This window comes from Anser anser, assembly GCF_964211835.1.
Source record: "Anser anser genome assembly, chromosome: 11".
Lineage (NCBI taxonomy): Eukaryota > Metazoa > Chordata > Aves > Anseriformes > Anatidae > Anser > Anser anser.
The window spans coordinates 15,781,103-15,795,205 of NC_139732.1; the positions used below are offsets into that span (position 1 = coordinate 15,781,103).

A 14,103-nucleotide genomic window follows, 5' to 3' on the forward strand; every position below is an offset into this window, starting at 1 on the left:
TGGAAAACTTTTGCAAGGTCTTTGTAAAATTTTCATTTACATCATTCCTTCCCTTTATAATTCTATCACTCTGTTTCCCCAACTCAAGAAGAACTAATCCTATACCTAAATCTATTTAAACTTCTTTTAAATACATAATTTAGATTTTGACCTTTCTTTGTTTTTATCTTGATCTTATATTAAATAATGATTTATTGGAGTTTGGTTGGTTTGGTTACTATTTCATTACTTATCTTTCCCATTTTTTTGTGTGTTTTCTTTTCCTGCTGAGTCCTACAGATTTATACTTGAAGAAAATTTCTCACCATGCAACTGTTTCCAACAGACCAAGCTCATGAAACTGAAGTTATTATACTTTTTAGGAAAATCTGGTTTCATAAACATTAATATCATCTGAAAATGGGGAATGTTCATCAGAATTCCACTATGGGGAATTTTGATTGCTGTTTTACATACTTTTCAAGTCTTCTGCAAAAGTAGGCTAAATTTCTGTAGTTCCAAATAATAAGGAAAATCACTTAAAAGACTAGAAGAAGCACTGATGGTAAATGCAACCATAGATTCAGGTTAAACCTGGTGCATGTACACAATAATTTTTGGCATGTAAATGAAAAACCTGTCCATTTTTTTTTCCAGCAGCGTTAAACATCACCAGGTAAAAAAATCCCATGGGGAGGGAACTGATGTGACATGTACTTACAACTAATTTTTAAACTGCATTTGTTGGAGACCCCAGATTTGAGTTTTATTGCAACCACTCTAAAGGAAATTACTTCAATAATAAGAAAATACACTATAACGCTGTTCTTATTTTAATTCTAATTTGGCAATATTAACATGTCCCAAACAGTAAAAAAAATAAAATTTAATATAAAAAATGAAAATAATACATCTCAGCCACTATCATGGGATCTGAGTCACCAGAGCACTGAAAAAGATATTATAGACCTAATCTGACTCACTCCTCCCCAAAGCAAGTAGAAAGATTTTACTCCCAAATGTTGTTCAATAAAAATAAGAAAACCAGAATATTTTAAAATAAACACTAAATAGAGAATAAAGAGAGAGCAAAAAGTACTTACACACAGCTGTTTCCACCTGCTGTGCCCTTGCAGGCAGGTAATCAGCTCCAAGGTTGCACGCAAGTAAGACCTATGTGAACTGCAGCCAATTTAATACTATCTGGTCCATAGGAGGCTCTATCTCAGGGGAGGATTATCCCCTTTAAGGTTCAACTAACAGTTTACCTAAAGATCTGTGTGTGTGTGTGTGTGTGTAAGGGGAAGAGTTTATAATCCAGGATTCAGATCCACATCCAAACTCTTCTAGTTCTGTAGGTGTAACTCAGAAGTAACTCTACTTCTTGGTGCTTCCTTGGCAAATTTTGCTTGAGCTATTTCCAAATAATCCCACAGTCATCCACAAACATTGTCATGTCGCTGCAACTCTACTGACAAGGGTTTGCACTGGGATAAGGGAGGGCACAAAATAGTTCTCCAAGTGGAACTTCATTAGTGATTCCATTAATAATATGAGTCAGAAAAGAACCCCTTGTCCATCTACCAGAGCTGTCTGGCTTTTGCACAATTAACAGCAGCAAAGTACAATTGTTTAGCTTCATGACAAATGAAAGCAAATACAACTGAATCCACCTGGGGAGCTAATCTGCTACAGAGTCATTCCTTACAGTAGGACTGTGCTATAAGTTGTCACATCAAGCCATCAATACAACCCTTCTTTCTCACAAAGAACCTTCCATATTGATAATGCTTATCTTCTGCTTGCAACTGTTGATCTTACTTAATGAATATTTATCTTGCATAGTCCAGGAGGAAGTCTTTGTGATTATTCACACAATGCAGTTTAACTTATTTATTTCATTAGAAAAAGTAGCATTCTTATCTGAATAACTGTTCACACAGTTATTAATTAAAACCCAATACTTCTTGAGTAACATTAAGCTTCAAATATTTCCTTCTCTGCATTACAAATGCAGAAGGTTTTGATTGTTCATAAAAATGTGTATATAGCTACAAATTCAGATTATTAGATTAATACATATTATGGCAATACCTCCACCCCTAAATTCTCTAAATTAAAAGCAAAAAAAAAGGTCTATTTCAATGATTTATTTATAGTGATGACCTTCTAAACTAGATATCTGAATACCCACAATTACTATAAGAACCCTAGTTGAATATTTAAATCTTTGCTTAGTATATTGCACATTTTAACTATAAACCAATTTGTCCAACAAATTGATGAAAAACAACATGCCAGTTTAATAAAGCAGGCTCACAGGACTGTAATCTCAAAATATTAGTGAATTAAGCAGTCATTTACTGTGATTTCTCTGCCCACATGAGCAGCAAAACTGAACAGCTGAATGCTCCAGAACAGAAAGTAAAATCAAACACAGTCTTTCATGGTCTGACTACTATCTCATTAAAAAGAATAAATACTATAACCTGCATCTTTTATTGTCAAGTGTGCTATAAATCTAATACTAGTAGAAACTTCATGACCCTCTCCATCAGTTTTCATTTTGCAACAGGTACAGCAGTAGATAAGAGTCTATACTGCTTTATCCCAGGGTGTGGAGACTATTGTTCTGGCTGCACAGATACTCAGCTATGGATTTTTCTCTCTGCTCTCTTTCTCAAGCCTTGAAGCAGATTAATTGTTCTAAGCATATTTTCCATACCTCTCTTCTTGGGCACCCACATTAATATTAACTGGAAAAATACATGTCTTTAGTTATGAATAAATAAATATATAAATATATATATATACACACACATGCAGGAAATCAATATTTGCATAATGATCTGCCATGTCAAATGCTAGGGACACTAGTCACCCAATGAAGGCAGGATGTTGGAGGATGCTGCACTCAAGTGTCAACACAGAGCAACACTGAGGTATCCTCAGTGCTGGCTGATGTAAAATTCATACAGTTTATTTTATTTTATTAGGCCTCTAAAAAACCATCACTCAAGTATCCCCATTCACCACGCAAAACTCATACCAAGTAAACTGATTCAACAAATTTCCCTTGCATGAGAAATGCGTTTTTGTTCAAGTCATTTTTCAAATGCAAACACCTGCTACATAAAGAATTGTACCAAAATATCTGTTGCCGTTTAATTCTTTATGATAGTTCAACAGAGTTGCCAAGAGCTGTTCTTACAACATTTTAATTCAGGTATGCTGAGATAGTTTGCCAAATCATTATATTGTCACTAAAGCCTTCATTTTCAGGCAATGTAAATACTAACAGCAGAAGGATGCAAGGAGTTCTAAAATTCAGTATGATGCTTCCTCTTTCAGAAACTGCATACCATAGTTTTCCATACACCATAGTGAAAAAATAAGGAGCTGCTTCTTCAGTCCATGACGAATGGTATTAGAACACTTCTGTACTATAAGAAGGCATTTTTAAATATACATTAATAAAATGTGATTCCGTTCTGCCTGGGACTAGGTGTGATACAGTTACATTGCAGATATTTGTAAAAAAACAAATGATGTCATAGGAGCATTCCCAATTTGTCAGAATTCTCAGCTGGATTGTGTTTAGGGTTTTGAATGACAGAATATGTTATTTTTTTCATTACATCATGAACAAGTAGATACTTTTTGCCCAAACAAGGAATTGTCACATTACCTCAGCTGCAGTGGTATTTCAGTCTCAGTGAGCGAATTGCCTCATTCTGTGTGAGCCTTTCCCAAATCTCTTGAGAATTTGTGAAATATGAAAATGATAATATGTTCATGAAAGGCCTGACTAACCTGTAAATAGAAGATCATAATATTTAAAGAGCGCTCTCTGGTTATTTGTTAGTATAGACCTGCACCTAAACAGCCTAAGAGGTTACAGAGTACATTGCAACTGGACCACAGAATAGCTGAATTCCTCTTCTATGATAATAATAATAATTCAGTCAATTGTCATTACAAAAAATGGAAGCTCACCCGGTGTCAACTCAGACAGCAAACTTGAAAATGTGACCTGTAATATTGGTGGATATAACTTAAATAAAATAACTAAAGCTAGGTTCCCATTTCACCCCTCCTTTCTCTAAAATGCATTTTGAGTTCTGCAGTCAAGAGAGACATGTAGTGCTGGGACCAAAATCAGAATTCATAGCATTAAAAAAAAAAAAAGAGTCTGGAAAGGACCTCAAGACATACACTAATCCTCTTCTAACCCCCCAAATAAACCACAATTATGCCATTCCCAGTAGCTATTTGTCAACCCTGCTCTTAACTATTCCTAAATTTGGAGACTCTGTAACGTCCTGAGGCATTCTATTCCAGTGATATCCTACCCAGCCATTAGAGTATTTTTTCGCATTATGTATAACCTAAGCCTAGCTTGTTAATACCATTATTCTTATCCTCTCCATGATGGACATAATGGAGTAACATATACCCTCTCTTTTACAATAACAGTTTTTGAATAATAAAACTAAAACTATCCTGGTTTTGGTCTTCTTTCCCCGAGGCTAAGCAATATTAATTCATTTATTTTTTATTCAAAAGGTACACTCTGATATCTTTTGAAGCTGTCTTAGGGGCTTTCTTCAAATGGCCTAAAAGTATGTGTTCTTCTTGAAGTGCTGTGCCTCAGATGGGACAAATTACTTCAGTTTGGGCTCACTAATGCTAAACAGAGTTGAAATATTACTTCCCCATCTTACTCTGAGTCCACATAACAATGTGAATTTCTACCTCAGTGAACCTGAGACAGGAAATAAACAGATAAAATAACTGTTCTGCAGTTACAGACTTACCTGCTATTTTGCTGAGATGTATCTGTTTGATTCCAAAGATCAAAACGCACTTTCTTTTTCTCAGATCTCAAACTGTTTGGAATTTGTTGGGAAATGGCTCTTTCTCACCTTGATAGAAAATGTGAATGACACTTTTCCCCCCTTCCCTTCTCTTCTTTAATTCTTCCCAAAAGAATCTTTGGATAAATTAATTTCATTTATGACCTACTATATCCTTTTGAAATGGCCTCTTAACAAAACCATAATTATACACTTATCTTTTTTTCTGCTTTGCCTGTTCCTCTTATATAAAACATTTACTTTTTCCCACAAACATACAATTCATACTTCTTTTATTCCTAATCATTTACAGAGATAATCAGTGCAATCTCTACAAATATATTAGAAGTAATTTTGTACAGCCTGCTATCCACAGAAAAATGCAAAAAAGTTGCATTTTAAATGCATGCTATAAATTTCAAATGCTATTAAAATAGCTTGAATAGCTGTACAAATAACAAAAGCACATTAATAAAAAAAAATCATGCATTTCCTAGGCAATTTATGCCATAGCCTTTTGTGGCTTGGGTATTATTTAAAAGTGTATAGAAAACAAAAAAAAAAGTGTCCCAGGCATCATTACAGTGACTTTAATATACTTTATGCCATGTTATTTGACTTCACACATCATCTAGATATAAACTCAGAATATGCTAGACAGAAATTTAAATATATTAGAAGTAATATTAGTTACTCTGCAGCTTTATGCTTGATATTTTCTTGTAAAATATCTATTTAATTCCAAAAGTCAAAGTTCTTCTCTACAAGAACACCACTGCAAGGGCTAAAACTGTTGCAAAATGCTTATCCCTGCTCCAGATATATATAACTAATAGTTCTCATTTTTTAACTTCTCTTACCCAACCAACAAACCAAACAAAACTCAGACATACTTATGAAAAATCAGAATATGAAATTTATTTGGAGTGTCATAAGGACAGTTCAGATGCCTCTCTCCAGACCAAGGTTGTTACTTGTCTTTTCCTACTAGTGAGTAGGAACAGTGACATGACACAGTGCAAATATGTTATCTATCAGCTCATAGAGCAGGAGGGAATAGGACTCTCCTGGCTATGGTCAAGCCAGCAGAGAATATTGTCTCTCCAGGGAGGTGTCTTAATTTACTTGTAGAGAAGCATATAATAATAATGTAGTAACAGTGACAAGTATATAGTAACAGGAATACATATTATTGCAAAATATGCAATGCATAATAATTTACCTTTTCTTATGCTGATGATGCTATAGACTTCGACCTGTAAGTGATGTGATATTGGTAACTACGAAACACACCATAGCTTCATGTCCTCATTTTGCACGTCTTAGTCAAGAATGACATTTTTGTTTAGAAGCAACACTGAGGTTTCCCATCACTTTGTATTGAGGTCACAAGAGCTGCAACTTGTCTGGTGTGACATCTGAAAGGAGAATAAACAGCAATTTACTGCAGGTGTTTTTATTTCTGGCTTTTCCAAGAACTGCTAACACTGAAAGAGTTTGAATATGCTCAAAGCCCCCAAACAGAAAATGGGAGTCATGCTATATGTCACGAAATGTCTAATTTTGGGCCAAAATCCAGCTCTGTGTGCAAAACCCACTCTGCAGTTTTTGGGCAGAGAACTATGAGTTGCATAATTTTTCCTTAAGTTGTCTTTAGGGAGCAAAGCAAGAGAGTGGTAAATATTCCAAAACATGTAGCTATGTCTAGGCCCGCTCATTCCCAAACAGAAATCCTGTACTAGGCCCTTCATTCGTCTCCAGCCTTCTTCAGGTTAGGGGAGTGAGTGTGGAGCTAGTGCATCTAATCCATAAATGTAGTCCACCATGGAGAGAGACATGATTTCTCCCTTTTCACACATATGTGGGAAAAATTGCAGACAATGAGGTTTGTGCTCTTTCATATCTTTATGCAGAGCAGTGTAATACTTTTTAGAGATTACATCTTGGGATAAAGCAAAAGTATCTGAATCTTGCCTATTATCCCTACACTCAAAAACTGACCCATGTGAACTCAGGCTCCCCCAGCGTGACACTGTAAAACAGGGGAGTTGATCACAATGTATGGGAAATGCTGACAATTGCAAAAACTGTAACTAGAAATTTTGCCTCAAATATACACTGAAAGTGGTCATATGTAATGGATTTCTCCAATTTTTGCAGCAGATATTACATTACCCTTGAGGGTTGACCTGTGGTGCTAGAAGATGATAGACATTCAATTCTAGTGTTGCTGCTTTTAATCAAAGGTTGTCAATCACACCACATTATTTCAACTAAAATTAAACAGAGGTTTGCCCATGTCAGCAAATGCTCTCTGGTACTGGACAAGTGTTTCACATGTTGCTTTATTTACATTTAAGTCCAGGTTTTCATAAAAATGTCCTGCACTTTTAGACTTTTTACTAATATTCAGTTATCACTTCAAAAGTGTGCCTAATGGAAGAATTTATGAAGTAAATACAATGCTGACATTAAACCAAAATATTTTTTTTTTCTATAAGTTCAGAGTGGAAAAGAAATATTAAAAAAATGTCAGAGAAAAATATGAGCTTTATGAAAGTTCATAGAAGGTGAAAACAATTCAAAACAGTCTTTTTTTTTTTTCTTCTAGAAAAGAAATAAATTATTTAAAGTTAAATTAATTTGGGATGCAAGAGCGAGGTTCATGCCACATGAATCCCACTCCACTGGATCACCAAGCCTTCATAACTTTATTCCAGATGCTGACTACAGCTCATGGTCAAGAATCTCAAGAATATCTCAAGAACAGAGATTCCCAGATGGCTACTCTTGCAAACATACCAACGGTACATGCTCCTGGGTGAAGTCCACATGGACATCTGAGGATTCCTAAAAATATTCACTTTACTTTTCTAAGGGAATCTTACTGAAATACTAATTTAGCATATAATAGCATACAATAACAAATAAGCATGTCCCAAAAATATATATGGGGTACAATAAACTTTTTAATGAGGGGTAAATAAGGTAAACAATACTATTTTCAGGTAAAAAAATAACATCATTAACTGAAGCTTATTTAACTTGTTTCTTCTTTTCAGTGTTAGACATCTTATGTACAAACTAAATTACACAAGCCTTCCAATGGCCTCATTAACTTTTGATTAGTTATATTACAGTAAAGTGATCTGTATTCTAAACAACGGACAACAAAGTACCCTTTGTTTTAAAACTGCTTCAGTTCTTCAGGTATCTGATATTTTCCAACTCAAGTGTATTAATTAAAATGTTCTTCCTCTTACATTAGCATCTGTTTCTAATTACGTGGTCACCATTTAAAAAGTCAACAAAAAAATAATGTTTTTACTACAGTAAGAATATAATAACACACACTGTATGACTATAAAAAAATGAAAGTGCTCACACTGCAATAATCTGAAAGGCTGAATTAGGCTGTAGACTGTAGTTATTAAAGGAAGTCATGCAGAAACATGCCCTTTAGCATCGTACTTATTCAAAATTATATTACTCTTTTAAGTGCTTATTTTACCATGTGAATCTTTAAATTAAAAATGAGGCAGTTTAAGGTATATCCTGGAATGGCTTGTTTTCATCTTATTAACCTGTAACCTTTTATCAAATAAGATCAGCCAAGTTCACTAACCAGCTATGCTAAACAGTTGTTCTGCTTGAAATCCATCACCTTGGTGCTTACTTATGCTTTCTTCTTTCCTTTAAGCCTCAGGTTGTTTCCTGTACATTTAGAAATCTATGCAGTATAACCCCAAGAGATCAAGATGAATGGGAGGACAATATGATCTGTTCCGGGCTGGTATGGTGTGCTGTAGCTAAGCTTGACCAAGGGCTATATGTAGTTATTCTGCTTCAGCTGCTTTATGGTTGTAACAGTGCAGGACTTTCTTTGGTTTAGTTTTAACAGTTTAGTTTTTGCAGAACAATTAGAGGTTACATCAAGGTCAGAACGACTATGTATCATTTTGGAAATTAATGTAGTTAAGAATAGGGATAAAACACAATGATACTGTGGAACAAACACACCCAGTTACATACCTATGCAAATTTCATGTAATATATTCGGATATTGGTTCGGATTTACGTCATGAAATGAGATTGGACCTCCTGTAATACCTATAGGTAAATAACTCCCTGAAAGTGTCTAACCTTCTTCTCTGAACACTGAATAAACCAGACAGCAGGCAAACTGTTTCAGTGCAGTAGTAAACTAAAAGCCTATGCACAAACTGAGGCCTGTGCAAGTGTGAGTTGGCCTATCTAAACATTTACTCCTGCTCTAAAGAGCAAAGTAGGTGGGAAAAGTGTAGAATAACCAGAGGCTTAGTTCTACTGACAATTTAAGCAGAGCAAGGGTCTACAAGTGTGTAGGCTGGAAATAACTTGCAGAAGCACAAGGAGAAAATGCAAGGAGAAATGATGCTGGCTATATTCTGTGGGTACTCATAGGGTGGAGAATGACTTTTGCTTTGGACCATGCCTAAGTCTGAATCCAGCCCTACCTCACCATCCTTGGTACAACATCATTATGGGACCAATATTACTCCTTCCTATGTCTTTGGTCTCTCTGAGAACCAGGACATCTGGTCCTGATGGCAGGAACCATGCCATTTCAAGCTTTGTATTTGCAAAGCATTTATCACAGTAGGTCTCTGTCTCCTATTTGAGTCCCTAGTATTACTGCATGAAATAAAAACAACTACATAGCCACAGGAAGAAACAGAGGAGTTAAATGGAGTAAGGACTTAATACATGCCACATTTCAGCAATTCCTCTTAACCACATAGTTCAGAGGAGGTCATTTCATCTTAGAGTGGTTTGATTATTTGGTTGTGATAAACAACACTTCAGTTTACCTACAGGGATAAAGAAATAAGTCAGCTTTTCATTAAAAAAAAAAAGATAGTTATTTAAAAAATTGTTATGATATATTAAAACTATGTTAAACCATTAATAACAAGATCATAAGTACAGTGAATAGGTAAGAAATGAGTTGCTATGTGGAAATTGGCCAGTCAAACATCTTGAAGCGATTAAACCTATCTCTAATTAATGGAAATTCTGGATCTGTTTTACTCACATCATACAATTTATGATTTCCTCTTGACTATTTATTTTTCCTCATTCCTCAGACTTTGAAGTTGCACATCTTGTGCAGCTTGGTATATTGCCAATTAAGATAGCTGTCATTTGATTATAAGCCTAAGCAGTAAGTTCTTTCTTACCCGTTTGGTAGCCTTATGTTGAAATCTATTATATCCTTCCTACACCAGGATTTTATTATAAATCCAAACATAACTTCCTTTTTATCTTTTTTTTTTTTATTATTAACTTTAACTATTGACTAGAAGCAAAGCTGCTGCTTCTTTTATTGCTGCACAGCAGTAACTCTTCTCCTGCTGCCTAAAGAACCAAGGTACCGAGACACAACTGGAAACTGTCTTGCTTTGCTAGTATATGAAATTCTTGGTGGCTGCTCTGTGCTTACATTCTGATGCCACCAGCCATCTTTTACTTGGAAGCAGAAGAAATCTGATTTTTCTCTTGAAATTTGTAGTTAACTAACTGTAATTTTCTGCAAAACCAAATCACATACCGTATCAGCATTAAAACTGAATCTTCTTGCTTTATCAACATTTTACTATGTATCTCAGAGAAAATACGATAATATGCAATTAATGATGTCCTGCAATCTTCTCTTTTATCAGAAAACACTTGAAACTTTTATATTCCTATGGAGCAATGAAAATTAAAAATTACTGACAAATTAGAATAAGTACAGACTGAAGAAATGTGTCTCATGCAGTCACAATGGGAAAGGACTAAAACAAATACTCAGATTCTCACATGCCTTGGTGACTTGCTGGATTGAGATAGAGACAGGGAAAATAAATTTTATGGAAACATTTTCAAGTCTGTACCCTACTTCTTTTCAGTTAATGAAAGGAATGTGTTTTCCCAAACTCCATGGTTGGAATACCCATGTGCCCTAGTAACAAAATGTCATACACAGTAGCATGACAAATTTGTAGAGATGTAAGACTAAAGAATAAGAATGAAATATTATTACAAATATTACTAAAATACTGACATAGCACAGCCAAACAGACCTTTTAATTAAATACCTGAAAGAACATGTGCACAATCCTATTGTTTTCTCTGACCTGGCTAAAGAATTAGAGCAATCAGAGCTATACTAATTTTGGTAGACAACAAATACTACTACTTGTTACTTGCTTCTTTCAGTTCAAGGCAGCCAGATATATATATATTTTTTTTCAATGAAATTTAAAAGGCAATGTCACCAGCAAACTTCATACATTAAGAACATATACTTTAAAATAAGCTTCGGTAACTGAGTTTGAGTGTGACAAATACAATTTTACAAATGATATTTCTGTAATAATACAGGAGGCCTTTGTCATTTCATCGCAATCCGTGAATAAGGCAAACAGTAATAGATACTAGAAATTAATTGGTGGTCAGAAAATTTAGGACCAAAATCATAATATGTCTGAAAAGAAGAATTAGTAACTGCACAGTGATTGTTCCTTGTTTCTCTTAAAGGCATTTAAAGTACATTGCTATTGCATCATGTAGAATTCAGGACAATCCAGATTTATCATTAACTTGATGTGCTTCATGGATCTAATAATAATAATAGGGTTTCCATATAGCATATGCAAGAGTCTCTTGTTGCAGTCATTATAGGAATTTTGCCCTGGTAGTGTTTCATCAAATTGCACTAATCTAAGTAATTTTAATCAGTGCAGGCTATCAAAGAGGACAGGGTTGGGCTAGGGATCATGGGTTTCCAATTGCCTCATCAGATTTAGTCGGGGCTTATTTAAGGCAAATATCTGAAAGAAATCATGTGTGTAGAATTTTTTAAAGGATCAGATCCTTGTTTAAACAACAGCAAAAACAGGCTAACTCTTTTAAGTAGACTGTTATTCTCTCCATCTGTCCTGAATATGCAATGTGGCTCCTATACTGGTATGAGCCCTTAGGCCCACCAGCCAGCATTTGAAATATTTCAGTTCACACTGTAGACTATTAGCAGTGTTGTCTCTTGGACCTCTATGTTACATTAGCTCCATCTGTAGTAATTCCATGTCTCATTGGTACATGAAGACCCTCATTAAATAAATGAATGAATACATTTAAAATAAATTTTTACAACTATTCTCTCTCCTCTATCTGTACAAATAATACAGAAAAGTTCTAAATTATTAAGTGGTATGATTAACAAAAGTTGTCACCATGAAACACTAGCAATGCTGGCAAATATAAAACTTTTTTCCTTTTTTCCCCCCCTCCAGTCTATGCAATTCTGTCATTCTTCATCCAAAGCAACACCACACCTGTTGTTTTAGAAAATGCTAAACTTTGTTGAGAAAAATTTGCATCCTTCCTCACTTCCTTATTTTCTGTTTTTCTAAGAAGCCTTTATGTCAGAGTATTGGTCAAATTAGTTTAGGAAAGAAAGCAACTGAAAGGAGAAAAAAGAATCACCACACCCATCCAGCAGAAGGGATCTCTGCTGTAGCCCTTATGAGAATCTCTGATCACTTTCATACTCATTCCTCTAACTCACTCTGTGCTCCTCATTTTCATCTGGTATCTACTGACCCAGGGGAGCTGCAGGACAGTGAGGTTTCCAAGTAGGTTGTATTTCCTTTCCGCATAGGTTACTTGTGGAACCTCATTTTCTCTAACTTTCGTGAAAATGAAGATCCTTCTCTTCCAAACCACTAGACTGCAGGTGCTTCCTTCTGATAGTTCAACACTTTTAAACAAAGTTCAAAGCTTTTAACTTTACTAAAGTTTTTACTTGACACTCAGGAGCAAATTCAGCAAATCATGTGGCCAGTTTCCCCTTTCTTCTGTTATACCTGGTATACATGTTGAGCAAATTAATATACTGATATGCATGAAGCACTTTGTGGATTGCAACAAATAGAAGTCACACATTTAAAACTGAAAGTTTGGGTTAATGCATTTTTAAGTCAAGGTTTTTGAGTAAGTTCAGTATCCCAAACTTGTATTCACAGACTTTGGATCCTGCTGATATTGTCTGCAATTTTCAGGAACCTGAATATTGACTAAATGAACAGTGCAACACCAAAAAACAAAGCCAACCAACCCAGAGCCATGCTTAAGACTACTGTCTTGCTATACATGACCTCATTGCCCTAGAAATTGAGAATCAGACCAAAAAAAAAAAAAAAGGAAAAGAAAAAAAAGTCTTAATTAGAACTAGCTTTAAGATCATTTAACACTGAGCAACTCCCATGTAAACAATATGAGTCACTTCAGTTCTTTAAACAGGCCCCAGCAGATGGCATCAGCTGGCCAGCAAAGTCATACATGCACCTCCTCATGTAGTGCAAAACTCCAGCATGAGAACGCACTTATTAACAAATAATTTTTACTTCTATATGAAGAAAGCTAACTTCTGAAGGAGAACTTCAGACATCCCTTACGTTGGCTTATTATTTCTGGTTCTTCTGAGGAAAGGAAATAGATCATTGTTGAAAAAAAGCTATATCTTACAACTTCATCTTATTTTTCCCATCTACATTTTCAAGTATGAGAGCACTTGCATAATTGCAAGTGGGGATATTTGTAATATGGGATGCATATCCCATATCTGGCACAAATGGGACTCTGATTCATGACCTGGAGTCCAGATGCTATGATAACACAGATAGTGTTAATTATTAATACTACCTTTGTAGGAGATCAAGTAGAGTTCAAATAAATTATATAAGGAATAAGTCCAGGTCATTAAAAAATGACTATATTTGCCTCTTACGGTTGGAATATAAAAATCCTTATGGTTACTATTTGATTTTAGCTGAAAAAAAAATAAACGTAGATATTTCTTAACTAAGAAGAGGTCTAGTTTTTATACGTATGCTACAGCTGAAAGCAAAAAGTTTAGATGTTCTACCATATGTTGTTTATTGAACAGTGTTCTCTCTCACACTAGTTTTCTAAACTGGCTGTGAAATTCTTCTGTTGTACTTTGGGCTAGTTAAAATACTTCTAGCACCAAATAATTTATCATGCTACTTGTATTTGCTAATCTTTCTTGTAACTAAGTCCCTAGATCCTATTTGTAAACTAATTGTTATCATTTATAGAGCTGGGTATACCTAGAAACCTGCGATTTAACAATCTCTTAATTAGATTCTATTTATACGTGAGGCAAGTAATAAAAAGGTACCTAAAGGTAGCTTTCAATTTTTTCACTTCTTTATTCATTTCC

General features: G+C 34.9%; 1 protein-coding gene across 1 annotated transcript in view; it reads right to left on the reverse strand.

Annotated features, from left to right (window-relative positions):
• The window catches only part of LOC310879844 (uncharacterized protein), a 796,982-nt gene that overhangs the window by 141,520 nt on the left and 641,359 nt on the right, over window positions 1-14,103 (reverse strand). Inside the window, exons 20-21 of the mRNA XM_083794781.1 lie at window positions 6,058-6,253; window positions 3,668-3,792 (exon numbers count right to left, since the gene is read on the reverse strand). The gene's annotated coding sequence lies outside the window, so the exon portion shown is untranslated. The remainder of the gene's footprint in view (window positions 1-3,667; window positions 3,793-6,057; window positions 6,254-14,103) is intronic.